A 15,605-nucleotide genomic window follows, 5' to 3' on the forward strand; every position below is an offset into this window, starting at 1 on the left:
CGGCATGTACCACCGGACAATAACTGCCGCGGCCAATCTCAAGAAGTCCTATCAGAGTTCTAGAGAGGGCTGGCCTGAAGGACAGCACAGAGGCACTCATCCTGGCTGCTCAGGAGCAGGCCCTGAGCACCAGAGCCATCGAGGCCTAGATATACCACACCAGCCAAGACCCAAAGTGTAGGTTGTGCAAAGAGGCACCTGAGACGATCTAACACATAACTGCAGGGTGTAAGGTGCTGGCAGGGAAAGCCTATATGAAACGCCATAACCAGGTGGCTGGCATAGTCTACCGAAACATCTGTGCGGAGTATGGACTGGACACCCCAAGGTCAAAATGGGAAACACCTCCGAAGGTGGTGGAGAATGACAGAGCGAAGATCCTGTGGGACTTCCAGATCCAGACTGACAAGATGGTAATGGCGAACCAACCAGATATCCTGATCATAGATAAAGGGCAGAGGAAAGCCGTTGTAGTGGATGTAGCGGTCCCAAGTGATGGAAACATCAGAAAGAAGGAACACGAGAAACTCGAGAAATCCCAAGGGCTCAGAGAGGAGCTGGAGAGAGCCTGGAAGGTAAAGGTGACAGTCGTGCCTGTGGTGGTCGGAGCACTCGGGGCAGTGACCCCCAAACTAGATGATGAGTGGTTGCAACAGATCCCGGGAACAACATCGGACATCTCAGTCCAGAAATGTGCAGTGCTGGGAACAGCAAGGATACTGCGCAGAACCCTAAGCTTCCTGGCCTCTGGTAGAGGACCCCAGCTGAATGAGGGATGGACACCACCTGAGGGGTGAGACGAGGATTTTTTTTTATAGATATACAGTGGATATATAGATGTACATTTTTCCCTGCAAGAAAAATTGAAAAGCCATTTAAAAAGTCCTTATTGTATTTAGGAGACAGACACAGCACTCCATTAACTTCTATAAATCATGCCACTTCCTTTACACAATGTCATCTTACTCTGAGTATTGCACGGAGGCATCTCTTCATTTAGTTTAACAAGTTAAGCAGCACTTGTGATCGGCCCAAGTTACGGCTGCGCAATGTGAAAGCAATTTCTGATTCCGGTGGACTGTGACAGAACCAGAAATTTTGTCCTCACAGAAACTGTGATGTATTGTTCGGTCAATAGCAAGTACAAAATGTTAGGTCCCTGATTTGGGTAAAAACAAGTGAGATTTTCTGCATAATTCATATTCCACAAAGGTAAAATTAATCTGAATACCATGTTTAGACCAGTGCATGTGCGTAGAATGTATGATTGTAAAGGCATTGAAAATAAAAAAAAAGACTTCCCCTTTAAATATTCCTGCTGCATAATATATCTCCTTTCCTTTCGTAAAGGATGGTCAGAACCTTTCCTAAGCATTATTAAAATTTAGACGATCTTTGCGCCAGGTGCTACCGGCTCATCTCACTCGGTTAGGATAGGAAAGGAAAGTTCCTATGCCAAAATGATAATCCAAAAAGGGCCCCTGTTGGTGGATAATCAGGCCATGGGAGGTGTGAGTAAATTGTGAGGGGGTGTTGGCTGGAGCTAGAAATAATTTTGGTTTCTTGTCCCTGCAGTAGGTTCATTAAAAGAGCAACCAGTCTTTTCACCACCATGGTCGGATCTTACTCTGGAGGGTAACACATACAGGCAGGTGGCTTGGACAAAATATTTCAACACTGTCAAAGCTGTGTTGTCTGTGCTCCAGTTGAAGGTACGTTATTAGCCTGGAATTCCCATCAATGCCAGCATGTGTCACAAACCCCAACCTGTAAAACAAACATGAAAAGAATAATTACTAAATACAAGAAAACAATCAAGTTTCATATCTTGTTTGAAATATCATCTCGGTAGAGATGATATTGCTGTGCACTTAAGACGACATGGAGGCAATTTGGAGTTTGTGTAACTTGGATATACAAATGACAAAATTCAATTTAATCTGTGCTGTCCATACAATATGGCTTTCTAATGCTCCCACGAGTACAAATATAAGATGATCCCTTATTACCGAATGAGACGCATATGCCCATCTATGTGCCATAAACTATTGGGGAATGGCACATAGTATGTTCTTCTAGCCACAGTCTGGCTCCATCTCTGGGCTGCAGCAGCTGGGTCACTACGGTTGAGGATTTCTCGAACTCTTTTTCTTTGTACTACAATACCATCAGCACGCAGGTATGCCCTCATCATCTGCAACAGGTTCATAAAACAACACAATAAAGAAAGTACACTTTCACAATGAATATAATGATATATACATGAAGGGACAAGAGTATGTAGCAGAACACTTGCTTCCGAGCCTGATCTGGGAAATTGGCTGTGCAATCTTCTGACATGCTCTTCCAGGTCAACATCATGAATGGGAGTAAATCTATTTCTGGCTGAAATCTGAAAAAACTTCATTTTTTTATGCAGGTATGAAGAGGAACAACACAACATCTCCGTGATGGCTCTCACTGTAAAGCCCTGAGTGGGGAGCAGTTCAATTTGATCCCTTGTAATGTCAAGTGCTGGTCTTCCTCGTCTACCTAAAGTAAAATACTCTATTGAGTATTTATTCATCCGTGATGGTATTGTAGACCAATGAGAGCACGTCCGACAGACACGTGGACTTCGGGCAGCCAATCATGATGCATTTCGAGCCAAGCCCCAACAAAAACGGAGGAGAAAACTTTCAGACGCTTTGAAAGCTTTTGGGGTACATATTACTCTTGTTGTTACACAAAATTTTGTTTTACGATTATTTTAGGCGGTAACGTTATGGTGTAAATGTCAAATACGTGGTCAATTTATCAAGATGAAGCCTGCTTAAAAATTTGCTCCAACGATTTCGGAGATGTGTCTGACTTTGACAGCAATGGCGGCAGTTCAACGCTGACAGTCGCAGTCGGGTGCAGATTTATTTCGGCAGCACTTTCCAAAATCTGCCGTTTGCTCTGACAGTTCTCTGTCTGACAGTCACATTTTGTCTTATTACTCACAAGCTAATTGACATTTAAAAAGAGTTAAAGTTAATGTTTGGAACACGATTTTGCTCTTACTGTTTGCTGCCTTAGTTCGTTTGAATTATTCGCTTCCTGCATTACATGAAGTACATTTTTTAATATTCACAAGACTGTAACTGTGCATTATAAATAATGTCACATTTGCACTATGTTTTACTGGATCTACAACTAAACTAGGTCCTCGTTTCTGGGAGAGTCCACAGCACCTCCTGTATCACAACCATTCTGCCGGCACAAATTCAGCAGCACGATGTTTCTAACGGGAGCTGGAGGGTGATCAGCTTCATTGAAGAACAGGAGGAGGAGAGGCACAACGTTTGTCATTTGTGATATGTTTTTAGACTTTTCTCCTAATTAAAAAAACTGTATGTTTTGTTAATTTCTTGATATAGTTCTTGAATTTAAATATTTTAACAATCAAATATTTTTCAACTGTGTTTTAGATATGAATTGTATGAAATAAATCAGTGAAGCCCCATTCAAATTCTACTCCATCTAATCTGCTCGATCACACTGCTGTCAACCTGCTGTAAATAATGCCTCCATTCATGATTGTAGAAACCCCAGAACGGTAAACATGTGATTATTTTATTTTAAAATATAAGAAGCCTATGTTTTGCAATTGTGCTCATTTTCATTGTATTGCACAACAAATATAATAGATGAGCCGGTTTGGGGACATCATCAACCAAGCTGCTGCTCCAATTGCAATGCGATATATTGTCCTGCTCTCCTAAATTCGCATCTACACCACAAATTTCTGTATACTGTAGATATTACGCAAATGGCGGTAAATAATTGTGAAAGCTCAGAATCAGGTTTTAAAGGGTTAATTCTTTGCTGGGTGGAGCTCTTATCATGGAGCCAATAGGAGGTGTCCTCGGGTGGTGCCCGTCCCTCATTCAGCTCGGGTCCTCCACCAGAGGCCAGGAAGCCCGAGGGCCCCGCGCAGTACCCCCGCCGCTCCCAGCACCGCACACCTCCGGACCGAGATGTCCGACGCTACTCCCGGGATCCGTCGGAAACCACCCATCCAGTCCGGGGGTCACTGCCCCGAGCGCACCGACCACCACAGGCACGACCGCCACCCCCACCCCCCAGGCCCTCCCCAGCCCCTCCCCGAGCCCCATGCTCCCCCCTCCCAATGCCTCACCACCTGGGACCGCCACATCCACCACAACGGCCCTCCTCCGCCCCCCATCCACGACCACGACATCTGGTTGACTCGCCACCATCATCCCGCCAGTCTGGATCCGGAAGTCCCACAGGATCCCCGCTCCGCCACCCTCCACCACCCTCGGAGGTGCCCCCCACTCCGACGCCGGGGCCCCCAGTCCACACTCCGCACAGATGCCTCGGCAGACCACGCCAGCCACCTGGCCATGGCGCTCCACGCAGGCCCCCCCTGCCAGCATCCCACACCCCGCAGCCACGTGCCGGATCGTCCCAGGCGCCTCCCCGCACAACCCACACCCCGGGTCCTGTCCGGCGCGGCACATCCGGGCCTCGACGGCTCCGGCGCCCAAGGCCCGCTCCTGAGCAGCCAGGATGAGCGCCCCTGCGCTGTCCCCCAGGCAAGCCCCCTCCAGCCACCGATAGGACTTCTTGAGATCAGCCACCTCAGCCATGGTCCGGTGGCACATCCCGCGTAGGGGCCCGCCCCCCCACGATGGTCCCCCCCCCCCAGCGCCCGTCCCTCCGCTCCCCACTGTCCGAGACACTCTCCAAGCACGTCACCCGCCAGAGCCCCCGCCCCCCGATGCATTCATGGAGCCCGGATGTCCCATCCCAGAAAGCGGCGCCGACACCCACCAGTCCCCGGCCTCCCTCCCCTCGGCCCGCGCACACAGTCTCTCTCTCTCTCTCTCTCTCTCTCTCTCTCTCTCTCTATATATATATATATATATATATATATATATATATATATATAGCTGGATAGCTCAGTTGGTAAGGTTTGGCGTACGGGAGACGCTGGTTCGCTTGGGTCCCGCTTGGGGCAAAAAATGAGCACATAACACCATCCAGTGTGGGTCCTTGGGCAAGAGCCTTCACGCTAATGTACCTCATACAATGATGAGAGACAATAAAATGAATGACATGCCAGCTCAGAGGTCGCCCGGCCAAACAAGGTCTGCGTCAGGTGCTGGGGAACCAGAGCACCTTGATGAAAAATGGAGCGGAGATGGGCAAGATGCAATAACATGGCTCTGTTGGAATGCTACTACTCAAGCAAGCCTAGTCAGAGAGGTTACATGCAGAGAATCTGGGCTAAATGGTTACTTCCAAACCCATAGTCACGGGTGACCACGAAACAACTAGTAACTCAGTGTTCCAACATCCACAAACGGCAACTGCTGTCACAACTTGAGATTGATGAGTTACAACGCAGGTTCCATGGTGAGGGGCCCCAGGCTGCCAGATAAGAGGAGGAGTTCATACCAGAGTGAATGCAGATGATGAGATTGGGAGTGCTGTGAATGAATGAAATGCTGAGCAAGGCAGCAACTGACCTGAAAGCTAAGATCATGGCAAGAATGAAAGCTGGGAAACCTAGAAACCGATTACAACGGCTATGTGAAGTACCACCTGAAAGTCTCATGGAAAGTGTGAATGCAGCTCTGAGGGCGAACCCTACCGTAACAATCACGGAAATGAACTGATATACGCTTCAGCATCAGTGATCCTTGAGATGCTTGGCTATAAGAGCAACCATGGAAGCCATGAGATACATTACCGACCATGGAAAAGACGGTTGGAGGCTAAGATCAAGGCGGCTCAGAAAGAAGTGAGTCAATTGACGGAGGCCCAGAGAGGTGTGATGAAAAGGCCGATACCTGAGAGGTACATACAGATGACCATACCTGAAGCACTCGAAACTGCCAAACAAAGGCTCCAAGCCTTGTCCAGCCGCCTAAAGCGGTACACGAAAGAGAATGAGGCCAGACGAATAAACAGGCTGTTCACAACACAACCTGCGAAAGTGTACGCTCAGTGGCAGGGTCCTAAAAGGTACTGGAAAGGCATATGGGAGAAGGAGGTTGCACATAACAGCAGTGCACAATGGCTGGTCTCCCTGAGAGAGGAGCACAGACACCTCCCTGAACAGAATCCAGTTACCATAACAGTGGCAGACATACAGGAAAGAGTCTCGGATATGAAGAAATGGACAGCACCAGGCCCGGACATGGTCCACACCTACTGGCTAAAGAAACTCACAGCACTCCATGAGCGTCGAGCAGCATAAACGAACCAGCTGCTGAGGGATGGGACTCACCCGGGATGGCTAACTGAAGGGCGAACGATACTGATCATGAAGGATCCCCCAAAGGGTGCAGTCGCATCCAACTATCGGCCATTAACCTGTCTCTCCACAACATGGAAGCTCATGTTGCGGCTAAGATAAGTGCACACATGGATCAATACATGAGCGAAGCACGGAAGGGCATTGGTAGAGATACCAGGGGAGCCGAACATCAGCTCCTGGTTGACAGAACAGTCGCACAAGACTGCAGATCCCGATGTACCAACCTGTGCACAGCCTGGATTGATTAAGATAAGATAAGATATCCTTTATTCGTCCCACAATGGGGAAATTTACAGCCTCCAGCAGCAAGAATGTATGTAGAAAGAAGAAAGGAGAAAGCCTATGACTCGATGCCACATACATACTCATTTAATGCAAGTACAGTGTAATGTCACTAGCACTACAAGTGGGCACATTTATGGCCTTACATGTTCACTAGTAAGCGTCAAAATCATCTTACCAGTGAACTAGTGGGCACATTTATGGCCTTAAATGTTCAGTAGTAAGCGTCAAAATAATCTTATTAGTGAACTAGTGGGCGTTTTGCGGCTTACATGTTCACTAGTAAGCGTCAAAATGACCTTACTAGTGAACTAGTGAGCGTTTTGTGGCTTACATGTTCACTAGTAAGCGTCAAAATGACCTTACTAGTAAACTAGTGAGCGTTTTGTGGCTTACATGTTCACTAGTAAGCATCAAAATGATCTTACTAGTGAACTATTGGGCGTTTTGTGGCTTACATGTTCACTAGTAATCCTCAAAATGATCTTACTAGTGAACTAGTAGGCGATGTGTGGCTTACATGTCAACTAGTAAGCCTCAAAATGAACTTACTAGTGAACTAGTGGGCACATTTATGGCCTTACATGTTCACTAGTAAGCGTCAAAATGATCTTACTAGTGAACTAGTGGGCGTTTTGTGGCTTACATGTTCACTAGTAAGCGTCAAAATGACCTTACTAGTGAACGAGTGGGCGTTTTGTGGCTTACATGTTCACTAGTAAGCGTCAAAATGATCTTACTAGTGAACGAGTGAGCGTTTTGTGGCTGACATGTTCATAAATAAGCGTCAAAATGATCTTACTAGGGAACTAGTGGGCGTTTTGTGGCTTACATGTTCACTAGTAAGCGTCAAAATTACCTTACTAGTGAACCAGTGAGCGTTTTGTGGCTTACATGTTCACTAGTAAGCGTCAAAATGACCTTACTAGTGAACTAGTGAGCGTTTTGTGGCTTACATGTTCACTAGTAAGCGTCAAAATGATCTTACTAGTGAACTAGTGGGCGTTCTGTGGCTTACATGTTCACTAGAAGCCTCAAAATTATCTTACTAGTGAACTAGCGGGCGTTTTGTGGCTTACATGTCAACTAGTAAGCCTCAAAATGATCTTACTAGTGAACTAGAGGGCACATTTATGGCCTTACATGTTCACTAGTAAGCGTCAAAATGACCTTACTAGTGAACTAGTGGGCAATATGGAATAAATACTCAAAGGGCTTGCCAGGCAAGCCCATTGAGTATTTATTCATCCGTGATGGTATTGTAGACCAATGAGAGCACGTCCGACAGACACGTGGACTTCGGGCGGCCAATCATGATGCATTTCGAGCCAAGCCCCAACAAAAACGGAGGAGAAAACTTTCAGACGCTTTGAAAGCTTTTGGGGTACATATTACTCTTGTTGTTACACAAAATTTTGTTTTACGATTATTTTAGGCGGTAACGTTATGGTGTAAATGTCAAATACGTGGTCAATTTATCAAGATTAAGCCTGCTTAAAAATTTGCTCCAACAATTTTGGAGATGTGTCTGACTTTGACAGCAATGGCGGCAGTTCAACGCTGACAGTCGCAGTCGGGTGCAGATTTATTTCGGCAGGACTTTCTAAAATCTGCCGTTTGCTCTGACAGTTCTCTGTCTGACAGTCACATTTTGTCTTATTACTCACAAGCTAATTGACATTTAAAAAAAGAGTTAATGTTTGGAACACGATTTTGCTCTTACTGTTTGCTGCCTTAGTTCGTTTGAAATATTCGCTTCCTGCATTACATGAAGTACATTTTTTAATATTCACAAGACTGTAACTGTGCATTATAAATAATGTCACATTTGCACTATGTTTTACTGGATCTACAACTAAACTAGGTCCTCGTTTCTGGGAGAGTCCACAGCACCTCCTGTATCACAACCATTCTGCCGGCACACCTTCAGCAGCACAATGTTTCTAACGGGAGCTGGAGGGTGATCAGCTTCATTGAAGAACAGGAGGAGGAGAGGCACAACGTTTGTCATTTGTGATATGTTTTTAGACTTTTCTCCTAACTAAAAAAACTATGTTTTGTTAATTTCTTGATATAGTTCTTGTATTTAAATATTTTAACAATCAAATATTTTTCAACTGTGTTTTAGATATGAATTGTATGAAATAAATCAGTGAAGCCCCATTCAAATTCTACTCTATCTAATCTGCTCGATCACACTGCTGTCAACCTGCTGTACCTCCAAACTCCTTGGCTTACTCGCAGTTGGAGGGTTCCCCCCGAACGGGGGGACAAATCAAGGAACCAATCCATGCACCCCGAACGGGGTGCCCTTACGGCCGTTTTTTTTTTTTTTTCGGCTAACCGCCCCCTGAACCTGGCAGGGTGGCGGGCGGACCTTTTGCTCCAGGCCTGGGACATAGAGACAAATCCGGGGCCCACACAGACACTCTCACGCACGCAACAAACACACACACAACAAACTACCTGGACATGCGACATTTGCACACAATAGATTACAAGAAGACAGACATCCTTCAGATGCAACCACCACACACCACACTGGGTACACAAACATTGCACAAACATAAACACTAGACAATACAACATAACATGGAAATGCAGACTACATCCCAAAACACCACCACGAACAACAACACCTCGTAGGACACCAACAGGCAGCAGAGCACAAACAGACCAAAACAACACACTCGCCTCACCAACACTACCCTCAAAGGCAACACGGACAGACAACTCCAACAGAGATACAACAAACACAAGACCACCCCCCCAAACCTGGACCTGCAATAGCTGCAATAGAATCATCACACGCAGACAAACCTCACTCAGATGCAACTCAACACACCCACACTGGATACACAGACATTGCTCCGGCATCACCACCCGCCAATACACAAACACGTGGACATGCAGAACACACACGCAAACAACAAACACCCCAACACCACAACCCCCGAACAACCCACAAAGAACAACACCCACCAACAAAAACAACAAACACACACTGACCATACTACAAATAAACATCAACGGCATCCAAAACAAGAAAACAGAACTAGAAGAACTCGCCTCACAACAGCACGCAGACATCATCACCATACAAGAAACCAAACTAGAAAAACAACACAACACACCTCGTCTCACCAACTACACCAGCATTAGGAAAGACAGAGAACACAAGGGAGGAGGAGGACTGCTCACATACATTCACAAATCAGTCACATTCACTCCCATGAACATCCCCAACAACATTAACACCAACACTACAGAAATTCAAACCGTAAAGATTCACATAACCAACCACAAAAGACTACACATATGCAACATGTATATACCCCCCAGAGATACCACCCGACCAGACCACGCCACAGAAGACACAGACATCACCAACACCTTCCAATACATAAACTCGCTGAACAACACCATTCTAACCGCAGACATCAACGCTCACTCAACACAATGGCACTCTCCCTACGACGACCACAGAGGCACCCTCATTGCAGACATACTACAGAACTCCCAACAAATCACTCTAAACGCAAACACACCTACCAGAAAACCTACAAACATCAACCAACAACCAACATCACCGGACATCACAACAGCCAGCAACAGCATCACAAACAGAACAACATGGACCACAATACACGCACTCAGTTCAGACCACCTTCCTATCAAAATCACACACAACACGCGTGCTCCTTTCCGCCTACAACAACACCTTCAAACTTACACAAATTACAGGTAAGCAGACTGGGAAGGATACACCTCTGAAATAGAATCAGCACTGGAGAACTTAACCATACCTGACAACATCCACACAGCCAACACCATGCTCACAAACCTCATACTTACAGCAGACAAACACCACATACCCCACGGAAAAATAAAAAGCAAATCACTTCTCCTACCACAACACATCAGAACACTCATCAGCCAAAGAAACGACATCAGACAACAAAACCACCAAGACCCACGCATCACAGACCTAAACAAAGAAATAGACACACAAATCCAAAAACACAAACAAGAGCTATGGAAAGAACACTTAACGGATGCATGGAACCACAGACACAAACAACACATACTCTGGAACACAGTAACAAGACTATCAAACAAAGAACAAAAAGCACCAGAAAACACCACAATACAGTTCGGACAACACACGGCAATATCCAACAAACAGAAAGCACGGGCATTCAACAAACAATTCACCAACATAATACAACACAAAACCAACAGAACATACAGACAACTACAACGCAAAATACGAAAACTCAACACCACGCCCACAACCATCACAGAACAACAAGTCAAACAAGCACTACAACGCTCCAAAAGCAACAACTCCACAGGCCCAGACAACATAAACATCAGACATCTGAAACACCTAGGCCCCAAAGCAATAACACTACTCACACACACTTACAACACATCACTCAACACCAACACCATCCCCGCAATATGGAAGACTGCAAAAATAATCCCAATACCAAAACCCAACAAAAACCACGCACTCGGCCCATCTTACAGACCAATAGCACTACTCAGCCCAATAGCCAAAACAATGGAAAAGGTAATACTACCCTTCATTACCAACAACACTCAACTACCCTCTCACCAACACGGCTTCCGAAAACAACACTCCACAACCACAGCACTACACCACATACACAACATCATAGCCACAGGTTTCAATCAACAAAAACCACCACAACGAACAGTTGCCATAGCCCTAGACATGTCCAAAGCCTTTGACACGGTAAACCTACACACACTCACAAACAAACTCAACAACACTAACACCCCAAACATCATCATCAAATACATCTTCAACTACATAAGGGGACGCAGACAATACACTCAATACCGGGGGGAAACATCAGAACATAGAAACACGAAAACGGGGGTACCACAGGGGGGAGTACTTTCACCAACACTATTCAACATATACATGGCAGACTTACCACAACCACCTCCAAATGTACACACAGTTACATATGCAGACGACATCACCATTCTATCCACACATGTCAAACCACAACAGCCACAACAACAAGTACAAAAATATCTCCACGACATATACAACTGGACAAAACAGAACCAACTCACACTCAACGCAGACAAAACCACCACCACTCTGTTCACACCGGATCCGGCAGAATACAGCAACAGGCTCACTTTACAAATAGATAACACCACCCTACCCACAGTCCGCGAACCCAAAATACTGGGATTAACATGGGACCCCAAACTCACCTTCTCAAAACACACACAACACACTCTAACCCGCGCCAAGCAATCAAACAAAATACTTAAGCCTTAACAACCACTCACTGGGGAAAATCCAAAGAAACTATACTCACCACATACAAAGCAACCACACTCACACGCCTCGAATACGCAAACACTATATGGTCACCAACACTATCGGACACAAACAAGACAAAACTCCAGACCACACAGAACACCGCACTCAGAATAGCAACAGGATGCACACAAGACACAAACATACAATACTTGCATGAGGAAACAAAAACTCTCCCACTGAACACCCATCTAAAACTACACGCATCGCAAATCAGACAAAAAGCCCAACACCCAACCCACCCACTACACCCACTCACTCAACAACCACCACCACCCAGACAAAAGAAACAAACAATCTTCCACAACAACAACTACACACACAACAAAGACACAGCACCACAGGACACCAACAACGACACCATAAAACAGAACATGAAAGACATACACACCCACTTTGTACAAACACACTTGGACACCAGACAACACAACAAAGTAATACATGCACCAGCACCAGAAATAGACCCATCAGAGCAAGACCTACCACACAGAACCAGACAACTCCTAGCACAACTCCGAACCAACAAATCACCAGCCCTCCACTCCTACCTACACAACATTACACCGGACACACACCCAACACCACTCTGTGCGCTATGCGGCACGCAAGTGCACGACACACAACACCTGTTCACCTGCACAAACATACCCACCACACTGACTCCGGAGGACCTCTGGCGAAACCCAAGCGGAGTGGCGGCCCTGCTCGCCCGCTGGGCGGAGGAGGGGGGTCTGGGGATCCGGGAGACGGAGTGAGGGCCCGGTCCCCCAATGTCGGGGCACGGGTGGGGTCGACAACAAAAACAACAACAACAACATAAAAAAAGACTTCCCCTTTAAATATTCCTGCTGCATAATATATCTCCTTTCCTTTCGTAAAGGATGGTCAGAACCTTTCCTAAGCATTATTAAAATTTAGACGATCTTTGCTCCAGGTGCTACCGGCTCATCTCACTCGGTTAGGATAGGAAAGGAAAGTTCCTATGCCAAAATGATAATCCAAAAAGGGCCCCTGTTGGTGGATAATCAGGCCATGGGAGGTGTGAGTAAATTGTGAGGGGGTGTTGGCTGGAGCTAGAAATAATTTTGGTGTCTTGTCCCTGCAGTAGGTTCATTAAAAGAGCAACCAGTGTTTTCACCACCATGGTCGGATCTTACTCTGGAGGGTAACCCATACAGGCAGGTGGCTTGGACAAAATATTTCAACACTGTCAAAGCTGTGTTGTCTGTGCTCCAGTTGAAGGTACGTTATTAGCCTGGAATTCCCATCAATGCCGGCATGTGTCACAAACACCCACCTGTAAAACAAACATGAAAAGAATAATGATTAAATACAAGAAAACAATCAAGTTTCATATCTTGTTTGAAATATCATCTCGGTAGAGAAGGTATTGCTGTGCACTTAAGACTACATGGAGGCAATTTGGAGTTTGTGTAACTTGGATATACAAATGATAAAATTCAATTTAATCTGTGCTGTCCATACAATATGGCTTTCTAATGCTCCCACGAGTACAAATATAAGATGATCCCTTATTACCGAATGAGACGCATATGCCCATCTATGTGCCATAAACTATTGGGGAATGGCACATAGTATGTTCTTCTAGCCACAGTCTGGCTCCATCTCTGGGCTGCAGCAGCTGGCTCAATACGGTTGAGGATTTCTCGAACTCTTTTTCTTTGTACTACAATACCATCAGCACGCAGGTATGCCCTCATCATCTGCAACAGGTTCATAAAACAACACAATAAAGAAAGTACACTTTCACAATGAATATAATGATATATACATGAAGGGACAAGAGTATGTAGCAGAACACTTGCTTCCGAGCCTGATCTGGGAAATTGGCTGTGCAATCTTCTGACATGCTCTTCCAGGTCAACATCATGAATGGGAGTAAATCTATTTCTGGCTGAAATCTGAAAAAACTTCATTTTTTTATGCAGGTATGAAGAGGAACAACACAACATCTCAGTGATGGCTCTCACTGTAAAGCCCTGAGTGGGGAGCAGTTCAATTTGATCACTTGTAATGTCAAGTGCTGGTCTTCCTCGTCTACCTAAAGTATGGAAATAAAAGGATTAAGGAATTCAAGCAAACGAATCACTACATGTTTTTTATATACTGTATACAGTACAGGCATATAGACACAGATGTACATAAAAGTATATGCAGCTTCAAAACCACGAGCAGCTATTTTCTCTAACCATTTTACTCAAGAAAAAAATAATTCAAACTTATAATTGAATAACTAAAAGATCACTAGTTATTGCTTAAAAGTGTACAGCCATCGCGTTACTTAATAGTCTACTGATTTGCAGGAAAACCACTGGTATAAAACGACGTTTGACAGGGTGATAGAAGGTAAGTCACAGCAAGTCGTCAGTAAAACCCGTGTGTAGTTCGAATAAAAATACATACGAAAAACCAATGACAAAAAATGGTAGCCATTTTACCTGTGTGCAAACGATGTGCCACATGGGAACAAACACGTCCACCATTAGGAGTGGGTCCCGCAATGATGACAGATCGGAGATCTATTGGACTTTGAATCAAACTTTGAATAGTATGAGCGCTAAACTGGTCACTAACTCTTCTTAAATTAGCAATTGAAATGTTTATCGCGCGTGCTTCACTTTCACCGGCAGACCCTTGATGACAGGCACTCTCTATTGCCCTGCACCTTCGCCGAATACGTCTCAGGACACTGTCCGCCATTGTTGTTTTAAAAAACTAAGTGGGCACAGAATTTCCAAAATCATGAGCCCTGACTGGTGGGATGACACTATTTTGAAACGTACAGCCAATAGGATACCGTTACATGTTTTCGTAATCATCCTTATTTGCATTTAATGCAAGTACAGTGTAATGTCACTAGCACTACAAGTGGGCACATTTATGGCCTTACATGTTCACTAGTAAGCGTCAAAATCATCTTACCAGTGAACTAGTGGGCACATTTATGGCCTTAAATGTTCAGTAGTAAGCGTCAAAATTATCTTATTATGGATGGATGGATGGATAGTGAACTAGTGAGCGTTTTGTGGCTTACATGTTCACTAGTAAGCGTCAAAATGACCTTACTAGTAAACTAGTGAGCGTTTTGTGGCTTACATGTTCACTAGTAAGCGTCAAAATGATCTTACTAGTGAACTATTGGGCGTTTTGTGGCTTACATGTTCACTAGTAAGCCTCAAAATGATCTTACTAGTGAACTAGTAGGCGATGTGTGGCTTACATGTCAACTAGTAAGCCTCAAAGTGAACTTACTAGTGAACTAGTGGGCACATTTATGGCCTTACATGTTCACTAGTAAGCGTCAAAATGATCTTACTAGTGAACTAGTGGGCGTTTTGTGGCTTACATGTTCACTAGTAAGCGTCAAAATGACCTTACTAGTGAACTAGTGGGCGTTTTGTGGCTTACATGTTCACTAGTAAGCGTCAAAATGATCTTACTAGTGAACGAGTGAGCGTTTTGTGGCTGACATGTTCATAAATAAGCGTCAAAATGATCTTACTAGGGAACTAGTGGGCGTTTTGTGGCTTACATGTTCACTAGTAAGCGTCAAAATTACCTTACTAGTGAACCAGTGAGCGTTTTGTGGCTTACATGTTCACTAGTAAGCGTCAAAATGAC

This window comes from Hippocampus zosterae, unplaced genomic scaffold, assembly GCF_025434085.1.
Source record: "Hippocampus zosterae strain Florida unplaced genomic scaffold, ASM2543408v3 HiC_scaffold_22, whole genome shotgun sequence".
Classification (NCBI taxonomy): domain Eukaryota; kingdom Metazoa; phylum Chordata; class Actinopteri; order Syngnathiformes; family Syngnathidae; genus Hippocampus; species Hippocampus zosterae.